At 40.2% G+C, this 24,923-nt stretch overlaps 1 protein-coding gene across 3 annotated transcripts in view; it reads right to left on the bottom strand.

The window, feature by feature from the left end:
- The window catches only part of DISP1 (dispatched RND transporter family member 1), a 112,262-nt gene that overhangs the window by 50,038 nt on the left and 37,301 nt on the right, over positions 1-24,923 (bottom strand). Inside the window, exon 1 of one of the 3 annotated variants that reach the window (XM_089529385.1) lies at positions 9,700-9,867. The exons of 1 other annotated variant lie outside the window; for it this stretch is intronic. The gene's annotated coding sequence lies outside the window, so the exon portion shown is untranslated. Of the gene's footprint in view, positions 1-2,588; positions 2,709-9,699; positions 9,868-24,923 lie in introns of those variants that run through there. One more of the 3 variants, XM_089529387.1, reaches the window with a different exon arrangement.

The raw sequence follows: 24,923 nt of genomic DNA, 5'->3' as shown, positions 1-24,923 counted from the left end.
GGGATCTGGTGCCTCTATAACTTAAGGAGACAAGTAAGAAAGTCTGTCTCCTTGTCTAAGTTAGCATCACGATTCATCAAATATCTACCCACCACTACTGGGACAACACAAGGAAAATCTGTTCTCCCAAAGTCCTGTTCCAACACTTAAACCATTACAAACCCTGGCTCATTGGTCAACAGACAACAGGTAAATATGATTAACCTGCAGTTCATTGCACAGTGGGCCCTCAGTATCCGATGGTTTTCGTTCCAGGACTCTCCATGGATACCAAAATCCATGAATGCTCAAGTCCCGATATATAGTAAATACACAGTAGTGTAGTAAAATGATGCCTCTTATGGCAAAATCAAAGTTTGCTTTTTGGAAATATTTTCAATCCGTCTTGGCTGGCCATCCAGGGGGGAGATACCATCAAGATGCTGCTAAAAACCATAATTAATGCATCTTTCAGGGAAGGCTGTCTTCCATCTTGCCTCAAAGAGACACTGGTTAGACCACTTCTAAAAAAGCCCTCCCTTGACCCCCTGGACAGAAACAATTGCAGACCAGTTTCGCTTTTACCATTCTTAGGCAAGGTAATTGAGAGGGCAGTCACCACTCAACTCCAAGCAGTCTTGGAAGAAACTGATTTTCTAGATCCATTTCAAACCGGATTTAGGATGGGTTACGGAGTTGAGACAGCCATGGTCGCCTTAGTCGATGATCTCTGTCTGAGCATCAACAGAGGAAGTGTGACCCTGCTGGTGCTCTTGGACCTCTCAGCGGCCTTTGATACAATTGAACATGGTATCCTTCTGGAACACCTGGGAGAGTTGAGAATTGAGGGCACTGCTTTGCAGTGATTCCAGTCCTACCTCTCGTGCAGATTCCAGATGGTGTTGCCTGGGGACAGTTGTTTGGCCAAGAAGGAGCTCAAGTTGGGCGTCCCTCAAGGCGCAATTCTGTCCCCAATGCTGTTCAACATTTACATGAAGCCACTGGTTGAGATCATCCGGAGACATGGGGCAGGGTGTTATCAGTACGCTAATGAAACCCAAATATATTTCTCTATGTCTCAGACTGATGCAGTTACTAAGGATGGCATCTGTCCTCTGAATGCCTGCCTTAATGCGGTAATGGACTGGATGAGGGAAAATAAACTTAAATTGAATCCAGGTAAAACAGAGGTACTTGTAATAAGGACCCCTAATCTGGAAATGGAGTTATGCCAGCCAGTTCTGGATGGGGTCACACTTCTCCTGAAGGACTCTGTCCGCAGTCTGGGGGTGCCCCTAGACTTATCTCTCCATGTGACGTCTCAGGTGGACGCGACGGTCAGGAGCACTTGCTATCAGCTTCGGCTGATATGCCAGCTGTGCCCCTTCCTAGAGCAGGGAGACCTTGAAATAGTAGTACATGTGCTGGTAACCTCTTGACTTGACTTCTATAACATGCTCTACATGGGGCTACCCTCGTGTCAAGTTCAGAAACTTCAACTAGTACAAAATATGGCAGCCGGGCTGGTCACGGGCACATCCAGAACTGCCCATATTACACCGATTCTAAAATCTCTCCACTGGCTGCCTATCAGTTTCCGGGCAAGGTACAAGGTGTTGGTTCTAACCTTTAAAGTCCTACATGGCTTGGGTCCTGACTACTTGCAGGAGCACCTACTTCCATACAATCCACCCCACACACTTCAGTCCTCTGGCTGCAACAACCTAAGAAGACCAGACTTTCAGTGGTGACCCAGAGGACCTTCTCATTAGCTGTTCCCAGGCTCTGGAACAACCTGCCGGGCGAGATCTGCCATATTACCACCTTGGAAACCTTTAAAAAGGCTATTAAGACAGATCTCTTCTGGCAGGCCTTTCCAGACTAGGTTAAATCCATTAGACTTGCCTCCCCCCTCTAATGATACCTCTATTGTTCCGATATCAAAATTGACTGATACCACCCCACTATCATTTCTTGCACCAATCTACCCGAAATTTTAGTGTATTCCTATTGGACAGTTTTAAATTTGGATGTTTAATCTCTTTTTATGGGTTGATCACTGTTTTTATGATGGGGGGGAGGGTTGGGGTTTGGGGGGGTTTTTAATTGTAATTTTTAATTGTTTGATATTTTAATTATACTGTTGGAATTCGCTTTGATTCTTTTGTGAAAAAGCAGAATACAAATAATTATTATTATTATTATTATTATTATTATTAAGCCATGGATGATGGAATCCATGGATGCAGGATCTATGGGTATGGAGGGCCAACAGTACAAACTCCAGACGGAATTTTATACTATAAATTACAGGAATAATGAACACGACATGGAGCAGAAGGATGCAAGGATTCCAGCTGAGCCCCTTGCACTTACTTGGACTAAAACAGAAAATTATGTACCTGCAGCTGCTAGATAGATCTTTAAAGTAAAATCAGCTTTGCCCCACATACATATTTCCAGGTGCTGAACAGGAGGATCTATTCACTTTAGAATTATTATTAAATACTGAAGATATTTACTTGTAAAGAATAAATTGAATTGTAAAGATTTATTAAATACTGAAGATACTGAATTGTATAGAATAAAAAGCTATCAAATGCAATTACCTGAATTAGAGCTAAGGTTGTCCACAAAGGCAGGTCTACTTAGATCAGGGCTGGGCAATCATGGGAGGCTAGGGAGCTGCATTATCCTGCCCAGAAGATCTTTGGATGGGGAGCACACCCTACCACACACCCCTGTTGCAAAACAAAAACGAAAACATTGCCCCAAAATTTTCTCAAATGGCCTGTAGGCATTTTTATATCAACAGCAATAGCAAGTACATTTCTGTATCACTTAGCAGTGAACTAGCACTCCTTAAGCAGTTTACAATGTGTAAGCCAATTGCCCCCAACAAGCTGGGTACTCATTTTACCGACCTCCCAGATCGAACTTACAATGTCATGGCTGCAGGAGAAGCATTTAGCCACAGCACCAGCAGGACTCCATTTCTGCCCACCTGGCCATTTTGGGCACATAAGAAGTGTTGTTGTTTTTTCAAAACAGAAAGTGACCAGAAGATACCTACCAACAAAAAATTGATCCCTGGAGGAAAAACTGACCCTAGGGGCCATATGCAGCTCACAGGCCACAATTTGTGCAACCTTGGGCTAGGTAACAACACAGATTCTAGAGCAGTGAGTGGTTTGAAATTTGTGGCAGCTGAGAAAATGTTCTCAGAGAACTCCACAATGCACTTTAGAATTGTTTTCAATAAACAGTTGGCCCTTCCTATCCACGGATTTTTTATCCACAGATTCATGCACCTATGGCTTGAAAATATTCAAAAAAAAAATAAATTTCAATAAGCAAACCTTGATTTTGCATTTTATATAAGGGACACCCATTGACTGTGCATTTAATGGGACTTGAGTATCCACGGATTTTGGTATCAGACCCCAGCGAATACCTAGGGCCCACAGTAGGATGGAATGCAGTGGCATCCCCAGGCTTGGTGTCACCCAGTGCATGGTGGGAAATGAGGGAGGCTCACCCCCATTCATCTCCACATAGCTTCCTCATGAGGAGGGAACCTCATAGAGGCAAAGGCAGGAGGGCCAGGCTCATCTCCCCTTTGCCTCTGCATGGCTTCTTCATGAAGAGGAAGCCACAGGAAGGCAATGTCAGGAGGAGTGCGCTCTCCCCTTCTCCTCTTCTGCTGCCTTGGCTTCCTCTTCAGGGAGACAGCCATGGGAATGAGAAGAAGGGGCAAGTGCTGCCCATCATGAGTGCCCCACCTGGTATAACCTCTGTACTGGAATGGCACCTGGTACAGTCTGCACCTCCACATGTCCCTAGTGACACCACTGAAGGAGTATTTGTTGGAGTCTGAAGAACAATAAATTTTGTGCCTGTATGATTTGAAGGAAGGGTGGCAATCTTTATCTCTTCAGGGGCAGAAATGCAGATGGGAAAGAGACTAAGAGAAGATACCCAGGTGAGAGTTGTGGTGGAAGGGAGCTGTCACAAGAGAGATGCGTGGCTGCCAACAAATGTGCGTTGGTTCGTTTTTTTGCCTTGTTGGAACAGAGATCTATTTGGGCTTGTATAAAATGCATTTTATATTTCTAAACTAATATTTATATTTTATCCTCTTCTTTTTTTGGTTTTAGGTTGTTGGACTGAGTATCTGTTGTTACTGTTTCTACACAATGCACTTACAGTATATTTATAGATAGATAGTCTCCTCTTGTATTTATGCCCCTGACACTCTGGTTATTTCATGAAGTAAAAATTTTGCTACTCTGTGTCTGAATTTCTATATTTATTTTTATTTATTTGATAAATTGTGCACTGCTTTAGCATAATCTTCTAGCAAAGTGGCATAAAATTAGGGGATAATTTAGAAGGATATCAATCCATATCATGTGTGTAGACCTTGGTTTTCACCAACAGCTTCTGTCCCGCTACTTTATTTTCTTTCACTTGAAGGATTAATTTTATTTTTCTTACAGCATATATGGATAGAATATAGCCTGTACATCCCACCTAATACAGTATCTCCAGAACCACAGGATACCTTTAATTTAAATAAAAGTTAAGAAAATGACCTTTTACATTTATGTTTAACTGGTCTGGTTGACTGGGATGTATCCATATTATAACATTCCCAGAATGCAGGCAGGGGAGGAAGGTGTCCATGCCATGTAGAAATTATAGACAAGAACAGTTTTCTTATCAGTCCTATATAGCTCTTTACAACTACACTGAATGCTGTTTCCTAAGCTGCCCTCTGAGGCGCAACCTTTCAAGAAGAACATCTGTGTAGAATTTCTTATTTCCTCAAAAGAATGTTAATTTTAGATGATGGACTAAATTGAGACTGCCATACTTCAGACATATGAGAAGACATGACTCACTAGAAGACATAATAATGCTTGGCAAGGTAAAAGGCAGTAGGAAGAGAGGAAGACTGCATTCCAGATGGATAGATTCAGTCAAGCCACAGCCCTGAGTCTGCAAGACCTGAGCAGGACTACTGCTGATATAATGACATGGAGGTCTCTCTCATTTGTAGGGTCATCATAAGTTGAAGTCAACTTGAGGGTAATTGACAACAAAACCTCTCCCATTTCTCCAGGAGCAGGCTGGATTTTTCATTGCTCTGATGGACTATTTTTTAAAAAAATTATTATTAAAAGGGAGATTGTGGAAACAGAGGCTTAAAACAACATTGGTTCAAGAAAAGCCATCCAGACTACCACCACTTAATGTTCAAAATGACAAGTATAAAATGAGGTAGGAATGAGGTATTGGAAATGTTGCTATGCGGAACAGAGCCCTTAAAAATCTATAAAAAATCTTATGATTTGGCTAACTAGCTATCAAAGAAAATGCAGCTATTTAATCTCCAACCTATATTTTAAGTTAAAACAAGCCTCAACTTTAAAAAAAAATCAACAATCACAACACAACTTTTTTATATTAAGCACTTATTCAGTTCATAGTGCAGACATATAGAAAATCATTGATTGGCAGTGAGACAGAACGATATTCTAGCCAAACAATGCTATTTATGAAGGCAGTGTTGTTTATATTAGTATTTTCTTGCCAAATTAAAAAAAATCATAGTGGCTGTAAAAGAATAATAAAGTAAGATATGAAAATGTCATCCCATGCTCACTAAAACATTTTTCTTAACAATTGTAAGGAGGATAAAAATGGAGAAATACGTAACCATCTGCACAATTTAATTAAATTTCTCTATGGGTCTCTACAGGATACTTTATATAGCATGCCTGCAACTTTCCTGTCATGACACGTTCAGGTCTAGTTTGCAATGCCATACATATAGTTCTCATTTTTTTAAAAAAAGAAATAATGTATATATTAACAGGACGCAAGCCTTTCTACATAACTAGATAACTAGGCAAGCTGTAGGAATCAGTTTTGCTCTGTCAGAAAAGTTTGAATTTTAAAAAAAGGTAGTAACAGGTGGTGCCTGACCAGTGAGGTCAGTCTACCTCTGAAGTCAGTACTCCTCAGGCTGTTACGGTGTTTCAAAAATGCTTCATGTCATTGATCTTAGTTTCTGGCTCCCAGCTAGACATTTTTGAAATTCCCTAGCACCTCTCCTATTCACAGTACTAGGGAGTCTCTTACCATTTCCCGGCACTTGCTTTTTATTTTGTTTATGGCCCGCTAGCTATATCTTGAAACATTTGTCTTGTTTAACTGCCCTCCTACTTGCTCATCAAATAAATCCCATGCCAAAAGTGTACTGTTCCCTAAACAAAGCAGTTCAGGTCTACAAATAAGAAAGAAAATGTATGAGCTTAATTCAGCAAGTAAGAAAATTGCTGCAACACTACAAGTGTGCCAAATGCAACTTGGTAATTTAAAAAAAAAGAAGAACTATTTTAACTCTTCTGCCCAAACAACATCTTGAAACATGCACAGAAGTGTCAAATATGTCCCATGGGATCAGTACTTGGATCTAGGGCCTGCATTTGCTTTTCCAGGGCCATGATTAGTCAAGTAGTACATAATTTTATCTTCTTCACCCCCAGAACTGGATGTGATCGTGCAGTTAGACAACCTTTCCATTGACAAGGGTTCCAACTTGTGCAGACAAATCTATTTTAGCACATAGAATTGACCTCTCTAGGTCTGGAAAATAATCATTTTCCAGTTCATAGTGCAGATATATAGGAAATCATTGATTGGCAGTGAGACCAATCATTTTCCAGAGGGACAGCCATGTCACTCTATTGAAGAAAACAAATGAAAACAAATGGGGTCTCTCTCTCATGGCTTACTATTATGGAATAAATGTTGTGAACCCATTCCAGCCTAAATATGGAACATCATCGTGATCTGACAGATCCATCTATGTTCGGGTGAAAAAAGAAAAAGAAATGCTTGTAGTGAAGTATGAGAAGAATGAAATGCATGAAATACAGTCTATAATTATTACATTTATGTTTAAATGGTCTGGATGCTTGGCCTGTATCAAGAATAAGGGAAAGATCACTCAAGATGCCAATGAAAACTATGCTTCCCCTTGCCATCCAAGTCAGATACAGCTTTTCAAGTACCAGCACAGTGTCTGGATTCAGTACTGTGCTGATGAGGGCCAACAAACAAAGTCTGAATCCCAAAAAGTCAGATCCCTGTAGGAGGATATAAATTATTCTAGATTCAAGGCTCCATGCTCCTTGGTGTAGGCTTAAAAACTAAGAGGTACTCCTTGATCTAGTACCATCGCTTAGAATCAAGTAGAATCAGGTAGAATCATTTTTTATTTCGTCTCTGTGTACACACTTTCCATTCATCTGAAGAAGTCAATATTGGTACATACGCTTAAGTCCGTAAGGTGTCAAAATTAGCTGTACTAGGTGGAGAATTCTGGGAGTAGCAGAAATTCTGCTACTTTTCTAGGTGATGGTACTTAATTTTACATCCTTCTTAAACCTGAATCAATCATTTCTCTTTCAGACAGGGCTTACCTTTGCTCACTGAACTTAGATTTGGGGTTACTGCTATCACACAATTGTTGACTTAGGGTAGGTATTCTTTGAAAACATCTCTTTATATACTTGCCAGCTCAATTGATTTGTTACATTACTGAATACCTTCCAAACCATGAAACAAAACATTTTAAATTAATCTTCTTCCCTTGCCTTCATTGTCTGGTTACCTTATTGCCAATTCATACCCCAAAAGACTTTTATGTGTCTCTTCTGACCTTGGCAAATTATTTCATTTCCTGTGCTGAAGGCTGGGTCAGGAATTACAGTTTCTATGACACAGAGTTTCCAGAAATCACCATGCCAAAGTTGTAAAAAAAATTACACTGCAGATAGTGACCAAATGGATTAAATCTGTGAGTGTTGATTAATTCAGTCTTGGCAGCAATATTGTGAAAGAATGACTAATGGGAATAGCATTAAGGATAGAGAATAAGCATGGGAAGATGAAAATCAAAACAAGGGGTTAGTTTGCCCGGAACAGGTATGGGTTATCAGTGTAGACAATGTTGGGGGACAATGGGAGTTGAAGTCCTACAATATCTGGAGAGTCACATATTCCTAACCTCCAGTTTACAAGAATCTGAAACTAATGATGAGCTGGATCCAATGGTAACTCTGTAGTTGTACAAAACACTTGAGTTTAGGCAAGGTTATGGACCCAATTACTACTGAATGCCCATATGCTCCCATGTATCTGAAGATATGGAACACTCCCCTCGGACTAATACATGATATGGCATAGAGGACTAAAATAGTAGGAGGGATGGGTGAAAATCAGGTACACCTTGCCATCATAGAAACATTTTCCACTGGCAGAAAGCAAGACAACTAGATTTTAACATATCCTCTCCTTCCCTTGGATCATTTCACACTAGATAAAGAGGATTTAAGTGCAAGTGCAATTCCACTTTCAGTCAACAAGTTTTACAGTTCATAATAAGGGGGAATTAAACAACTGAAGATATTACCTAACCTGTGAAATAAACAGCATCTATAAATATATCAGTATCCTTTTCTCCTTGCCAAATGTGAAGAAACCACAGTCAGACACTGAAAAAAGTATGGTAAATTTTCAAATCCTGTATTTTATACTATTCATGTCTATAATTATCTCTTTTAATATCCTGCAAGAGATGCATATTAAAAAGGAATGTGAGGATTCTGATGCAAGAAGTTTAAATTCTACATCCCAACACTTAAGTAGCATTGCTACACAAAGGCTTACTTACACAGCTTAATTACTTTTCATAAATACTTAAAGGGCATTGTTATAAATCTTACACATAAAATAACCTCTGCACATAGTGTATTATGCTGTTTCTCCCAGCTGAAGAAGAAAGTGCTTGTACTGAAAATTTCACAGGGACTTGCAATAAATTATGCAAACAGGGAAGGTCAATATTTAAACTAACACAGAAGTAGAAAATTTGTTAAGATAACACATTACTGTCAAAGAGCCATGCTACTACTACTTGCACTTGAAAAGTTACATAATAGTTTTAAAGTATTTTGGACAGTACGTTTTATCTGCTCCATACACTTTATCTGCTCCATTAACAAAACTACATAGTTGAAATAAACTAACTTCTGACGTATAGTATGTTTTACAGAAAACTGAGTTATAATTCAAACATGTAACTCGTTGAACATTTTTATATTTAAGTATGTGCCTACTTTTCAAATTAGTGGTATATTTAGAATACATAAAGCTTATTCCATTAACTGTTATTTTCTATGAAAAAAGTGTCAGGCACAGAACAGTTTCAGATTGTGAAATAAATAAGCAACAAATATGCTTTACATACTATTTAGAGTAGGTCTCTTAATGTACATTTTTCTGATTTATATCTCCAAGCAAATTTAAGATACAAATCAGATTTGATAGTTTCGCATCTACTGGCAATTTTGCATACCCATTATGTTCACTTTAAACATGCCTACCATACATTTTCTTATCTACAATCATAATAAAAGCAGAACAACAACAAAACTAGTAATATATTTAAGAGACATTACCTGGCAACAGACACAGGTAATGTAACCCAGATTTAAGTTTCATTACATTATTTTCTCAGGCTTCTGAAGTCCCCCCTTCTACTGCATTCTACTTTTAAGTGAACATTTTCAAACAAAATAAACCAAATACATTGTTGCAAAAAAAAGGAAGGAAGGAAGGAAGAGCAGCAAATTTCATGATACTTGCCTTAAAACTAACCTGGAAATGCCTCACTTTAAAACTTTACGTTGTGCAGAAACTACAGACGAATATTTTACCACATTCCTTTTTGAAGGGAAGGAGAATCTATTTTTGCTTCAGAAGGGGGAAAAAGAGGGAGAATTTAAAACAAAGGAAGAGTCACAGCTACGCACATAATCTTTATTTGGAAGCCTTCAAGACAAAATGCTGTTGAGTAACTGCTCAAAACAGCAGAAACAACAAAAAAAGCCTGGCTCAGTCTCCTTTGCAGTCAGGAGCCTGAATGACATGCACATGCAAATCACCTGGAATCAGCCTTGTTGGAGGCTGGAATTCCAGCTCTGCTCACACAGCCATAGGACAGCCCACTTTCTCCCTCCCTATTTAACTGCAAGGGCTCAGTAGAAACAGCTGTTAGAGTGAAGTCTTGATCTCTAGGCAAGGAAGGAAAGGCAGCATACAACTGTAAAGTGGCCCCCCTTCTTTTTATAGAAAAAAAACCTCCAAGCACTGCTCTGAAGCTCATTCTTTTTAAAAACTATACAAGTTACTACCCTAAGATCATTGTGGACAACCTTATCTGAGGTTTCCAAAATAGCTTAACATGCTCCATCTAGCAGCTTGGATACATCCTTTCTACAATCTGTAATGTGCATGAGGATTTCTCTATCCTTTGCTGACTTAGATCTACGGTCTGCACTAAGAAAACTAAAGCAGCCCTAAAGGTTCAGACCAAAAATGTACCACGATCAAAGCAGCCCTACTAGATCAAGCCAAGAGCTTATCTCCATCTAAACAGCCCTATCAGGTACTGGATCAGATCAAAAGTTCAATCTACTCCAGCATCTCAGAGCTAGAAATGAAAGCAATCGCCCTCTTGCAGTGTCCTATCTACTGAATTCACATACTAACTAGAATGCAGAAACTGTCAGGGGTTCAAGTCAGCACACTGGGAAATGCTTAGATGTGTGTATGTCTGACCATGAGCATCCAGCACTGGAAGGACAAGGTTGATCAAACACAGCTGATGCTCATAGCCTCAAGGACACTCTGGTGCCTGCATGCACTAAGCCTGGATGATGAAACATCTAGCTGGATTGCACAGGGTGACACTTTAGAATGTAACACAGGAAGTCACTGGGTTTGGGAGACATGGTCTGAAGGCTATATAAACTCAGGAGCTTCCAGTGATTGCTTTGTGGGTTGTAGTAGGAGTTGGTATTCATTTGTGATCTGTATTATAGCACTGTAAATAAAGCACTTCGGTAGACTTGGCTTGTCTGGTCGTTTATCAGCAGAAGCCTGGCATCGGTTGCTGAGAGTCCCCAGAGGTTCCTGGATTTCTTCAGTTCCTAGAAGACATCCAGCTGCTGTTATCTCAACTGAGGACTGAGAACCACGTTTCTGAATTTGCCAGTTTACTCTGCCGTATGCCAACATTGGCTACAGGGCTCAAATGAATTGCTGACAGAAACATCTTTCCAGCACATGCCTGAGACATTTATTTGACTGTCTAAGGAGGAACATCAAATGGTACCCTCCCAAAAAGGAGAAAATCCGAAAGTACTGATCCTTATTCCTGGCAGCAAAAATACAACAGATAATTCAAAAGCAATTTACTCTTCTTGCATGGCCCACACAATCTGCTACATGAGGGCCTGTATATTTCCTCTGAAATTTGAAGGTCCCATTTAACCATCACAGCTAATGGAGCTAACATCTACAAATCTGTCCACCTGTTTGGAAACCCATTTAAGTCACTAGCTAACTTTGATAACTGTGAGTTGGAGAAATTAATCCTCTGTTTAAAATAGTTCTTTCATCTGCCCCAAATCTCTAGCTAAACAATTTCTTCTCATGGAACACACAATCTGGCAACATCACAGATTTAGAAAACGAGAGATAACAATATAAGAATTCCTTAGAAAGGAATTAAAAACAAAATTGCTGTGCATCATAATGGCTTCATATAAAAGTTATATAATGCAATTATGATATCCAGCAGTTTTATTTTCAATTCCTTTTCTAATAATTACTAAAGAAGAATGTTACATGGTCAGTCTCCACTAGCAAACACTATATAAGGATTTTTTTAAACGTCAAGATCCATTCCCTTTTAGAGTTATATGCATTAAATACCGCTTACCAGTTTGTTGCCTATTCATACTATTTGGAGAGACTTCTAGTCACAATCTCACATACAGAAAAAATTTAGGCTCCTATACAGAAAATCATATGGTGTGTATGAGCCTTCCACTTACATCACCACAAAGGAGTATACTCTGTGACAGTGACAACCTTTTCTAACAGGTATTATTTAATGTATTTTTGCCTAGCCATTTTCTTCCAAAGGTTCTAAGAGTGGCTTACAAATATCAGTAGCAGAACAGCCCTGCCCTCAGGTGTGCGACAGGAAAAAGAAATGACACATGAGGCAAAAAGAAGGGAGAGAGCAAGCTCAGGCATGATTCCTTACAGGTAGGAGTTCTGAGAAAGATCAGCTGAGCTGGAGACAGGTCAGGAAGCCTGAGGGAATGGCTTCTGGCAAGATGACAGAGAAAGCCAAAGGCAGCTGGTCTTTTTGCAAAAGTGATGGAATACTCCTGTTTCTCTTCTCTCTCTTAACTCTGCAGCCTGACAGAATGGCTGCTAGGGCTGTGATCATATAAGCCTGTCTTCTGTTAATCGATTACATTGTCTATCATATTGTTTGCTTTCCATCTAATGCAGAATTGTTTACTCTCACTGCCAGCAGCTGTCTAACATTTCAGACAGAGGCCTTTCCTGATAGAGAGATACTTTTAACAGTACAAGCTAAAGACTGAACCTGAAAACCTCTATAGGCAAAGCTACACCGTGTTGCATGTGAATATTTTCATGCCCTGAATTGACTGCCAAGTTTGTTAGGTAGCTCCAAGTTTGAAAATAAACCACCGTTGTGGTTCACCATATTGCCTCCTCAGAACCAATAAGTGTGCAGACATCCCAGAAAAAGGACACTTGATCTACACAACTGTACTATTAAAAGAACAAGTGCAATTAACTATCAAACCCACACCTTTCTATAAATTCTCTCCCCCAACACTTTAATTCAAAAGTATGGATAATGAAGACAGACTATGGCCCGTTACAGACGGGCAATTTAAGAAGGGGTTGAAAACGTTTTTCTTCAAGCAGGCTTACCCCTGATTCTTTGCCCTGAGAGCCCTCTTCCCCCTCTGTTAGTAGCTTGTGATTTGGCACAAGTTCTTTTAGTGTTATCGTACTATTGTTATTGTTTTAATTGCACTGTTTTAAATTTGTATTGGATGTATGTTATTATTGCTGTTAACCGCCCTGATGTTTCGAAGGGCGGTACATAAATAAAGTTTTTATTTTATTATTATATAGTACGCGCAGAGCGCGTACTAGGATTAGGAAGGGGCGTGACTTCTTCATGCCCCTAACCCTAGTACGCACTCTGCACATACAAAATGGTGGCGGCCTATACATACGGGGCCCGCCATGTTGACGTCGCGGACACATAGCGTCCGGACGTCGTGCCACGGAAATGACACGGCGAGTGTGCCATTGGCTCCTCGCTGCGTCATTTCCACGGCAGAAGAAGCGCCATTTTGGCGCTTCTTCTTAGCGGCAGCGGGAAGCCTCACGGTTTGGCCGCTGGGGCTTCTCGCTGCCGCTAATGATGGTGCAGGCAGACTGCCACTTTCCAGCAGTCTGTAATGCACCTATGCTATCTAACAACTAATAAATGACAAGCCAATACTGGTACTGCAGCTAGCAACCATCTGAGGTCCTTCAAAACTGGATCAATATGTTCTGTGTAGCAGGTTATGGCCAACATCCACATGGTCAGCCAGCTGATATTACTGTGAATCAGGTAATCATAGAGTTGGAAGAGACCACAAGGGCCATCTAATCCAATCCGCGGCCATGCAGAAAAACAGAATCAGCACAATCTTGAATTCAGACACAATTTTGAAGTTTAGCTGCATGACATGTTGAGGCAGAGGCCATCTTCTCCAGTTAAGGAATTTTCTACTTCCCAGAAGCTTGTGCAGTTTCCCACACTGTGGAAAGGGCAAGAAAATTTTTCCAGGTAGGATCAGTCTGTTGACTGCTGGGTGGGACAAAGAGAACTAAACCAGAGCCTTCACTCTACTCTGCACATCCACTAGTCTGTCAGTGTGAAGTTTTAACACTCACTTACTCACTCTGTTTTTCCTGTTCATGGTATTGTTGGACTATTTGTGGCATTTTTGAATCATTATAGGAAATGTAGCTTTCATCATTACTTAGGGCAAAGGGGCACAGCTGGGGGTAGATGAGGCCTGGTTGCCTGTCAGACCCACTGGGGGTACCTTAGGAGACTTTGGGATGTGGGCAACCAGTGGCAGGTGAACCATGTAGAGGCTTCTGCACTTATGAAATCCAAAGTTCATCATTCCTGAAGTATACCCTGCTGGGTTTATCTTTGGAATAACAAATGTTTGGATGCCACAGGCTGAGTGTATTGGCTTCCATATCCAGAAAACAGGCTTGGTGATTGGTTCCCATTGGTCAGAAGGCAGGTCAACTGATGTATGGATGCTGCTTGGGCCAAGCCTCTACAGTTATAACCAATAAAAGCTTGGGCCTGCTTTGATTGTGATTTCCTGCATGGCAGGGGGTTGGACTGGATGGCCCTTGTGGTCTCTTCCAACTCTACAATTCTATGATTCTATTATTCTAATCCAACAAATACAGTTTGTGTCATTATTGCTAAGCAGAGCCTCAATTGCTGCTGAACCCACAAACAGTCTTCAAATGTAGTTCCAAATTTAAAAAGATAAAAATAGAGTGCGCCCATGTCGTATGTGGGTGCGCCATACATGGTTTCCAGTCTAAGCGGAAGCCACGGGGGGAGCAATGGTGCACATGCCACGGGCTTGTGCCCAATTATTTTCAATGAGGCACAAGCATATGTGCTTTTTTCATATGTGGGGGGGGGGGCGCGGAATGGATCCCCCACGTAAGAGAAAGGTCCACTGTATTCTGGTTTTTCCAGAGAGTTCCAGAGTCTAGGGGTAGCCACCCAGAAGACCTTCTCTAATATCCCCACAACTGTGCTTGCAACAGTGATGAGATTGTGAGAAGGGCCTCTCCTGATGATCTCAGAGCCCAGGCCAGCTCATAAGGGGAGATATGGTCAGCTACATAGGCATAGGGCTTTATACAGTATATCATAACCAGCACTTTAAATTGGGCCCAGGAACAAACTGGCAGCCAATGGAGCTATTTCAACAGGGGCAATGTATGGTCCCTGCAACCTGCCCTGGCTGCAGCTGTTCGGACCAGCTGAAGTTTCCAAACATTCCTCAAAGGCAGTCTCAAGAAGAGAGTGTTACAGTAGTCCAGATGTGATATAACTGAAGCATGTACTACTGTGTCCAGATCTGAATTCTCAACGAATGGGAGCCATTGGTGCACATGCTTTAAATGTGCAATAGCACTCCTGGCCACCGCAAAAAACTGGGCCTCAAGGTTCAAAGCTGAGTTCAAGAGCATACCTGGGGAGGGGGGAATGATAGTTCCATTGAACACAGGTTGAAACCCTATTTCTTGTGAAAAGGTAAGGCAAGGTGGTTAGAGTGGATGGAGAATACTGTCATACAGTTCACACACACCACTAAAAATCTATGCCAATGATTATCATTTCTGCAAAATCTATTCATCACATAATATTGTTCTACTCATTGTTTTTCAATTACTAGAGTATTCTTTTTTTCAGTAGGCGGTGTGGTTGTGATGAAGCTATAGTGAAAACAGGTATTAAAATACCTGAAACAAAAAGGATTCTTCACAATGGAAGCAGACTAATAACCTTAACGAGCATGCTTTAACTTCAATTCTTTATGGATAGTCTAACCAACAATATAGGCTCTTGATTTCAAAAGCAAACACCTGTGGAGTTTCAATCAAACCACAAGATCTGTGCAGCAGGCTTGATCTCCACTGAAGTCCATACAATCAGCTAGTTGTAAGCAAAGGAATGTCTGACTTTGGTGGAGTCAAGTCACACACATCTTACCTTGTTGGCAACATAAAAACTGTGAGGGTTTATTATGAGCTATGACAGATGGCCTCACGCCAACTTTACTTGCACTTATGGACAGCATATAAACATTATTGGGCATGTAAAATTATTATGTTCTGTATTTATTAATGCAAAATTTGACAAGCTGATTCCTTGCTGATTTATTTCATTTTATTTATTAGTTACATTGATATGCTGCTTTTCCTTCAATAAACTCAAGGCTAGTGACATGACTCTCTTCCACCACAGTGAATCCTCACAATAGCCCTGTGGTTGATCCAAGATCCCCAAGTGAGTTTCACTACTAACCAAAGGTGGACATTGGCCCCACCACTCACACATTACTGAATAACCTGATTTCCCCCCTTCCAGTGCCAAATTTGGTGCCATAAGAACTAACAAGACACTTCTACTTCAAAAGAAAAGATACCTGGAGAAAGTACCTTATTTTGCAGATGAAACTGTGCTCTGGAAATTCTTTCTATCCATTTTTAAAGCAAAAGTACCTCATTTTTGCCAGGAGCATGGTGTGTGTGTGTGTGTGTGTGTGTGTGTAACCCAGTTATTTGGAGAAGTGCCAAAGCAGTCATCTTTGCTTCAAACTGTACACCAGAGTGGCTCTCTCATACCAATTAATTCAGGTCTCTTTCACACTACACAATTATAGCAATTTGAGCCATGGCTGTATGCTAAGAAATTCTGGAAAAGCACTAGAACCTTCCAGTAGAGAATGCTAAACACCTTATATAACTACAAATCTCAGGATACCATAGGATGGAGCCATGGTATTCAAGTGCTATAAATGCATAGTGTGAAAGAGTCATTAATTTTTTCACGATCAACCTAAAATCCAGTGGTTCTGGTGAAACAATACACAACTAAAATATAACTTGATCTTCATCATGGAGTAAAGGAAATTTACTGGGCCAAATATGTCCACTGAAGCTGCCATGTGTGGAGGTGTGGTGCTCTCCTAGACCGCACCATCCTTCAGCCAGCCACTCCCAATACACTCACTCAATTGCTCCTCTTTGACATATTTCACATTATTCATGCCTTAAGCCTGAAGAGCCCAAGAAGAACCAGAAGAGGAAAAACCAAGTTGTATATGATTACACCAATGTATACCCACTCTTCAAAGTTGAGAAAATAGCTGTGGTGCCCAAGGGTTAGACAAGGAAGGGGGACTATGCAGATTCCATTTCATATGTGTGGCACTGCTTATGTGGGGGTGAATTATGGCCTCAGAGGTTTTATCAGTCATTTGTGAAAATGTTCTCATTTTGACAAATTTCCTCTGTGTTTGGTTAGTCAAGATGCAAACCTGTCACATATCTGCACAACCAGTATAAAATGATGATGTCGGGCTATAGCAAAAGGAAATGAAGGAAAGCAGACCCACCTGTGTGGAGAGGCCACAGACTTCTGCCTCCATTAACTCTGACCTGACAGCAGGCATTAGACTGGGCTAATAGGCAAGGGCATGAAGAGAGGCAGGGTCATTCCATTGGCACAAGCAATATATGGTTCCTCCTCTTCCAGAACTTTTTGCATTTATGCCGTCCTTATGGGAACTTCATAACTGAGGCCTAAAGATAAAGATAAAGGTAACGGTAAAGGTAAAGGTAAAGGCTTCCCCTTTGACAAACTTGTCAAGTTGTGACCAACTGTGGGGAGCTGTGCTCATCTCCATTACTAAGCCAAGGGAGCTGGCGTTGTAAAACACAACCCCATGGTCATGTGGCCAGAACACTGTTACCTTCCCACCAAAAGTGGTGCCTATTTATCTACTTACACTTTCACATGCTTTCAAACTGCTAGGTTGGCAGAAGCTGGGACTAGTGACGGGAGCTCACTCCATCACACAGCACCTGGGCTTTGAACTGCCAACCTGCCAGTCTTGCAAGCATCAGAGTCAGTGTCTTAACTACTGAGCCACTGCATCCCTAACTAAGACCTAGTACTCATATTTTCCTCTTCTCTCCCAATCTGTTTGCTTTTTATGTTCTATCTTTTAGACTGTTTGCCTGAGTACAGGGGCTGACTTATTACTGCTTTTTGTAAGCAGTTCTGGCAAAAGAAGATTTTGCCATTGAAAAGCAGGTTAAAAACCATCCAGACACATAGTACAGTGTTTCCTTGGTACCCAATACAATTTGGTTTCCAGGACCACCCTTTGGATACCAAAATACATGGATGCTCAAGTCCCATTCAATACAATGGCACAGTAAAATTATTTCTCTTATATAAAAAGGCAAGATCAATATTTGCTTTTGGGAATTTATATATTTTTAAAATATTTTCAAGCTGTGGATGCTTGAATCAGCGGATAAAAAATTTGTGGGTATGGAGGGCTGACTGTAAATAACCTCGGATACACAGTAAATAACCTCCCTTAGGTTATTTACTGTTAGTCTAAACATGGGAATATCATATTAATATGGCTCATGAATTAAAGGCAGAAGTAAATCCATAAAAATAATTCCTTCCTATCACAAACCACAAAGGCTTGTCAAACCAACAGGTGTGGCATCAAAAGGCAAGCCAAAATTCCTGGAAGAAATTAAGTACATACAACAAGGATAGGAAACCTTTCAGTCAGGGGGCTGAATTCCATTTTAGAGAAGTTCTTGGATACCACACACCAATGCCCATTGTACATCCAAGCTCTTATTGACAGTAGCTTTAGAAACAGCATTTCAGCTTTTTAGGATGGGATGAAACTTTTATGGAGCATGGTTATTTGGGAAACCCAAAAAGATAGATTAGAACCCCAAGAAAGTCAGATTCTTATCCAGAACCTTTGATTCCCCATCCTTGGTGTATGGCTTAAGTACAAGGTAGGCAAAGGTTCACGTCTCAGACATCATAATAAAAGGGAGCCTTGATCAAAACCTTCAAATTGCATGAGAAAATTATGTTGCTTTAAAAGCCACAGGAGCCTGACTTTGTAAAATGAAGTTTAAAACATGCCTGTTTGCAACTTCGACTATGCTGCTTGATTCTACAAACATGGAGGATAATAAATGACTAACACTGGCGTGCAGCTGTACTAACATTTGGACAACGTTACACAGTCATATGAATTCCATTATCACAGGTGTTGGCTTTCCACTGTGGGTTATAACTAATAAGAAACTTGCTTGAACGAACGCAAGTAGAAACCTCAGGCTGGGCTATTTTTACAAGCAGCCAAAGTGGCAGATGATATAAGAATCCATCACCCATAAACATAATAAATGATGCAAACAGCCATGTGCAACACATCATAAATTGGGCAAGCTTGATACATTAATAAATCCTGCCATCTTGATGCTATAAAGTGGTTACCATTGCTTCTCAAACATCTAAAGTCATCACCACCTGCCCATTGATGGGAGATGCTATTTTTAAAAAAAAGCTTGAGAAATTATTATCAGTTCTACTCTGAGACAGAGGAGAAGATAGCAGCATAGCCACCAGATTGAAGCTTATTGTTAAGGCTATAGTAGATGTGCTATCAAAAATGCAAGCTGACGTTCATGGAAGAAATTAAAAATATATAGTAAATATAGCAACAGTGGGAAACCTCTTTCAGCCAGGGAGCCAAGTCCAATTTAAGTTAAGTGCTCAGGGGCCACATGCCAAGTTAGTATGGTGTCATGGGGTACCATGAAAAGGCAAAACATTCTTAACTAGCCAAGTTGTTGTTGTTACTATTGTTTGTTTGTTTTTTACTGTCAGGGAGCAGAACAGGTACTTGTGAGATTTGCTGCCTTGTGTACAAAAATAACTTGGCTGATTTGTGGCACTATGTGCTTTGACATATGGTGTGCTGCCTCGGGCTGCAAAACTTCTCGATTTGACCCTACTAATTTTCATTAACTTTATCCTCCACATCTCAGCTGTTGCCTATTCTAAAGACTACTTCCATTTGATTATTTTTCGATGGTATCTCACACGACAGAAATTATGTAAAATATATAAGAACTACAATAGTAGTTGTTGGAAATGTACTAAGCATGAAGGTACTCCTTACCACATGTGGTGGACATGTGATAAAGCAGTCAAATTCTGGAAGCAGATACACCATGAAATTAAGAAAATTATTAAGGAAAACCTGGAATTTAAACCAGAGGTGTTTTTGTTAAATATGTTAAATGAAAATATGGGGGGAAAGTATGGAAAAATTATGTTTTATATGTTGTCAGCTGCCAGGATAATCTATGCACAGTTTTTTTTAAAAAAAGAAGACATCCCAACTCTTTAAGCTTGGATGTGTGAACTACTGAATTTGTTGGAAATGGACAAACTCTTGAGAAGTTTAGATTATGAAATGACAGACAAGTATCTGGAAGATTGGAATTTATTTTTAGACTACTTTCAACAAAATTGGGTGAACATAGCAACATTTAATTCAAATGTTCTTGAACGGATTATTGGGACCCATTTCATTTCAGGTCATAGTACTAAGTCACCCTTGGTTGCCCTGATTCTGGGGAAAGACAAGAGGAATGCCACGCTGTTGATCTTCCTGAATATCAAAACAGCTGCTGACACTACTGGTTATGGCATCCTACTGGACTGCTTCCATTGGATGGAAGTGGGAGGCACTGTCTTACTGTGGTTCAACTCCTATATGAGAGTCTGGGACTCCTGTTAAGCCCCATGGCCATTATGCTCTAAAACATTATGCTCTGAAACATGAAGTTTAATACCAATATGAAACTGCTGGAGCAAGTCATTAGGAATTTTGTGACACACAGCTTCATATATCCTTGTTCCCATGGTTCTTGTAGTATCTTCCAACTCTATGAGTCTATGATTCTATAACCTGTATCAGATTTGGCTGCGGCTGTGCAGGTGCTGGAGCAGTGCTCACATACAGTAGATAATACAATGGGCTTGACGAAGGCCAATAAAATCAAACTGAATCCCAATCTCTAGGCTGATTGTTCTTGGATCTTGCAATTGGATAGACGATCTGCCCTGCATGAGGTAGCACTCCCGCTGAGAGAGCAGCTGAATAGCTTGAGAATACTCCTGGATCCATTTCTATCACTGGGAAGACCCAGGTAAACTCCAGTGACTCAGAATGCTTGGACCCAACTTCAACTAGTCTGCCAGCTATTATTGCCTTTCCAGGGCAGGAATATCTTGCCCACAGAAGCCCATGTACAAGTAACTTCCTTATTAAACTACTGCAGTGCATTCCATGTGGTGCTGCCCTTGAAAATGACAATAGAAGCTGAAGTTAATGCAAAATGTAACAACTAGACTGCTCACTGGAACACCATACAGAAATTATACAACACAAGTTTTGAAAGAATTGCACAGGCTGCTCATATGCATCCTGTTTGAATTCAAGGTGCTGGTGATAACATTTCAAGGCGTAAACTACTTGGGACCTTAATACTTGAGAAAGTACCTCTCCATATATATGCCTCCATAAGAACTGAGGTCTATTGGAGGGGTTTTACTCTGTGTCCCACGAAAGGAGGCATACTTTGGGGATATGGCAGAGGGCCTTCTCAGCTGTGGCTCCCGAAATATGAAATACCCTCCCCTCAGACGTCCAATTGGTGCCAATATTAGTATCACTCTTCACTAATTTAGACAAACATAATGGTTTTAAATGAATTTAAAGAGTTTACAATTTTATTTGTTTTAATTTTTAAATGGTTTGATATGCTGTTTATTTTTTTTAATTGTTTTAAACTCTTCTAAATTGGCTTTATTGAATGCTGACCTGAGATCCTTAGAAGTGGAGCAGGACATAAATATTTTAATTAAAAATGAATACAGTAAATAGTTTTTTTTGGCGGGGGACTATTTCAGGGGGGAGAAGAAAGAAAAACATCAAGGCAGCTTATACTGCACTCTGCAGAGATCTAGAATTAGTTTGTGCTGGATTTTTCAATAGATATAAAGAGTGGGAAGCTGTGCATATTCAATTAAGAACAGCCTAAACAATGTACATAGCTCCTATAAACATTTCTTTTACCAAATGAACCATTCTAGCCTCGACCTGGGAGGCTGGTGCTTAAGTCTGAGAACTTTAACACCAAGGGCTGTCTTTATACAGCACCTACAGCACTTCCTGCTTAGGGAAATGAAATAAGCATGAGACTGTGTGGGTTCCCCCCTTTTCTTTGCAGAAGAGGTCCAAGTGGTTTGAGTAAACGGACACTGCAAGAGCTCATAAAGAAGGTTTTATCCAATCTGAAATTTGCTGACACACTAATGAGGGCTGAAGCAGACAAGGCAAGAGAAAAAATGTTATTTGAGCACAAATTTAAATGTTTATTCACCAAGCCACTTAGTTGTGAGAGCACTGCCCAAACACAGCTCTTCCAACGTAGAAACAATCCTTTCTAGATGTCTCTTGGCAAAGAGGTGGGAGCCTGGGAATTTCTCCTGTCTGAAGATAAATCAATGGCCAGGGTTTTAGAAGCCTAACCTTCAATGCCTTCAGAAAGATATGCTAAATTTCTCTGGGACACTCTGCTTTTGCAAAGCTTATGCTAAATGAAAAGCTGGCAGCTCTAATTATTAGATAGCAGCTACTTAAAATGCATTGGTTTGAAAAACTCGTAATTTGTTTTAATTAATATTTCAAAGCACTGTGAAAAACTGCCTTTCTTTCAATCTCCTTTTTATTAAAATATATTTTATTAAATATCAGTCATCTCTTGGGAAAAATAAATATAAATCTCTGAGTATTCATAAATGAGCATTTAAGCATATTTACACATCTGTTCATTCAATTTCTCAATTATATGGATCCTTTTGCTAATTAGATTCATGGCTTTTTTAAGAAAGGGAATTTTTTAAAATGAAGCACTGTCATTTAAATAAGACCAAAACATACAGTCATGGGGGACCATATCCGCTCCTCCATCCTGGAGAGAGACAGTAAAAGCAGAACTCCCCTTAGTGGCTCCCTATGACAAAACACAACATTACCAAGGCACCTAGAGTTCTGCACAGGGCAGAATTATGGGGCAAAGCCAAACCATATATATGCTGGCTTGGTGATGGTTGTTTTTAATAGTCTTTCTATTTTTTCCCAATTTTGGGTCTCCTGAAGTTACTGGAATACATCTTTGCATCATTCACATACACTGGTGGTGCTAGTAGAGAAGAATGGAGTTTCAATCCAACAATATTTAAGGACCAAAGGTATGGAAGAGCTACAAAGAAAGAAAGAGCATACACAGCAGTTCATACAGGTTTATGTAACACTGAGGCTGAAGCAGGTACCAAATTTCTCTGTATACTAATACATGTCAGTATACAGCCAGCCCACCATATCCACAGATTTTTTTTATCCACGGATTCAAGCATCCACCACTTGAAAATATTCCAAGAGCATATAAATCCCTGAAAGGAAACCTTGACTTTGCTGTTTTATATTAGAGACATCATGTTACAATGTCATTGTATTTAATGGCTTGAGTATCCATGAATTTTGTTATCCACAGGGAGTCTTGGAAACAAACCCCAGCAGATACCAAGGAACCATGATATATTAGCCATTCGTTTACTTATTAAACCAATATGCCTTTGTAACTAAATAATGGATACCTATATACTTTAAAGACACCCCAGCCTGCCTGATCTTGGAAGCTATGCAGAGTCAGCCCTGGTTAGCACTTGGATGGGAGAACCAATGAATATGAGGTGCTGTACCCTACATTTCAGAAGAAGGAATTGGCAAAACCACTTCTGTGTATTTAGTGTGTAAGAAAACCCTATGAAATTCATGAGGTTGCCATATGTCGACACACACACACTTTACTACACAAATAGTTCTATACTAGATGCCACCCTTGGCCATAATAATAAAAGTGGACTACAAGCACCAAGGGTGTAACCGACACATTCATAATTTTTGTGATGACATTTGCTGCTCCACACACCCAGGGGTGTGTAAGAGACCAACTAGTTTGCCTTCTCCCACTTCCAAGTGTTTCACCAAGACAGAAGCAACGGTGTTAGACATGCAGCAATCCTTCCCACTGTTCTTTTTTAAAAAAGATATATGTATAAATATTAAAAAGTGTATTTGTTGTCAATGTTGCTAAATAATGTTGAAAACATGAGACAAAGTTGCCTGTGTCAGTATTTGCAAGCAATGTTGTAGCCCTTAGTACTGATTCTTTCAAAGGTTATTTGAAAGAATATAGTTATTTTCTATATTTGTACTTCTGGAAAAAGAAAAGATAAGCTGTTCCTGAACGGATGGATGGGCAGTGGACACACACATAGGATTTTATATAAACACACTGGAGAAGGGCCGAATTTCACGTGGTGTTAAGTCCTATGCAAACGTTTACTCCTCCCTGTGATAAGAATCACATGAGAATGGGGGGTTCCACTCTAGACACTTTCTTTGCTGCTGGCCTTACTACTTTCCACAGGTTGGAGGGCACAAATTTCCAGCATGGAACCTGCTCTCTTCACATAGGATCCCAATGCAATCAGCACACTAAGTAATCCTGGATAGGTTTTACACTGCCTGAAGTGGAAAGGTGTCTGGATTTGGACCACAAATTTCAGAATCCCCAGGGTGACCAGATGTCATAACCACAAAGGAGGACTAGACTCTGTGGTTATGGCATCTGGTCACCCTGGGGATAAAATTCTTGAACAAAATTCAAGAAAACATTCAAGACACATGTAGGACATTGCAATATAAAAGCTAAAATAACTAGTATAAAAGTAAATTCATGCTTCTTAGTCATGCTCAAAATGGAAGACATTTTGAAATTCCTCCTGGACAGCAGGTTGAAATGTAGGGCATGTCCTGGAAAAGGAGGACATGTGGTCACCTTGAGAATCCCCCACGTATCATGACCATTGGCCATGCTATCTTGGGCAGGTCTGACAGTACCCACCCATGCCCAATGAATTTCTGCTCATTGAGATTATAACATGGAGCATAGCGGAGCCAGTGATGCAACAGAGGGAGGAAACCTAACTACTGCATCCCACAGTCCTTCCCATAATTCTAATTGCATGAAGGAGTAACAACCTCATCTCATGGTGACCCTGTGAATGAGACACCTCCTATCCTCAACAGCTCTACTCCTATCCACGCCATATTAGCCTTCTAATTGATTTATTACAGCTTTTGCAGCATTGTGCCTCTGTCTGTCACTGCAAACATATT

This window comes from Sceloporus occidentalis, unplaced genomic scaffold, assembly GCF_023333645.1.
Source record: "Sceloporus occidentalis isolate IW3139 unplaced genomic scaffold, rSceOcc1.0.p SCAF_6, whole genome shotgun sequence".
NCBI lineage: Eukaryota > Metazoa > Chordata > Lepidosauria > Squamata > Phrynosomatidae > Sceloporus > Sceloporus occidentalis.
The sequence above is the reverse complement of the archived record's forward strand: the minus strand, read 5'-3'. Positions and strand labels throughout refer to the sequence as shown.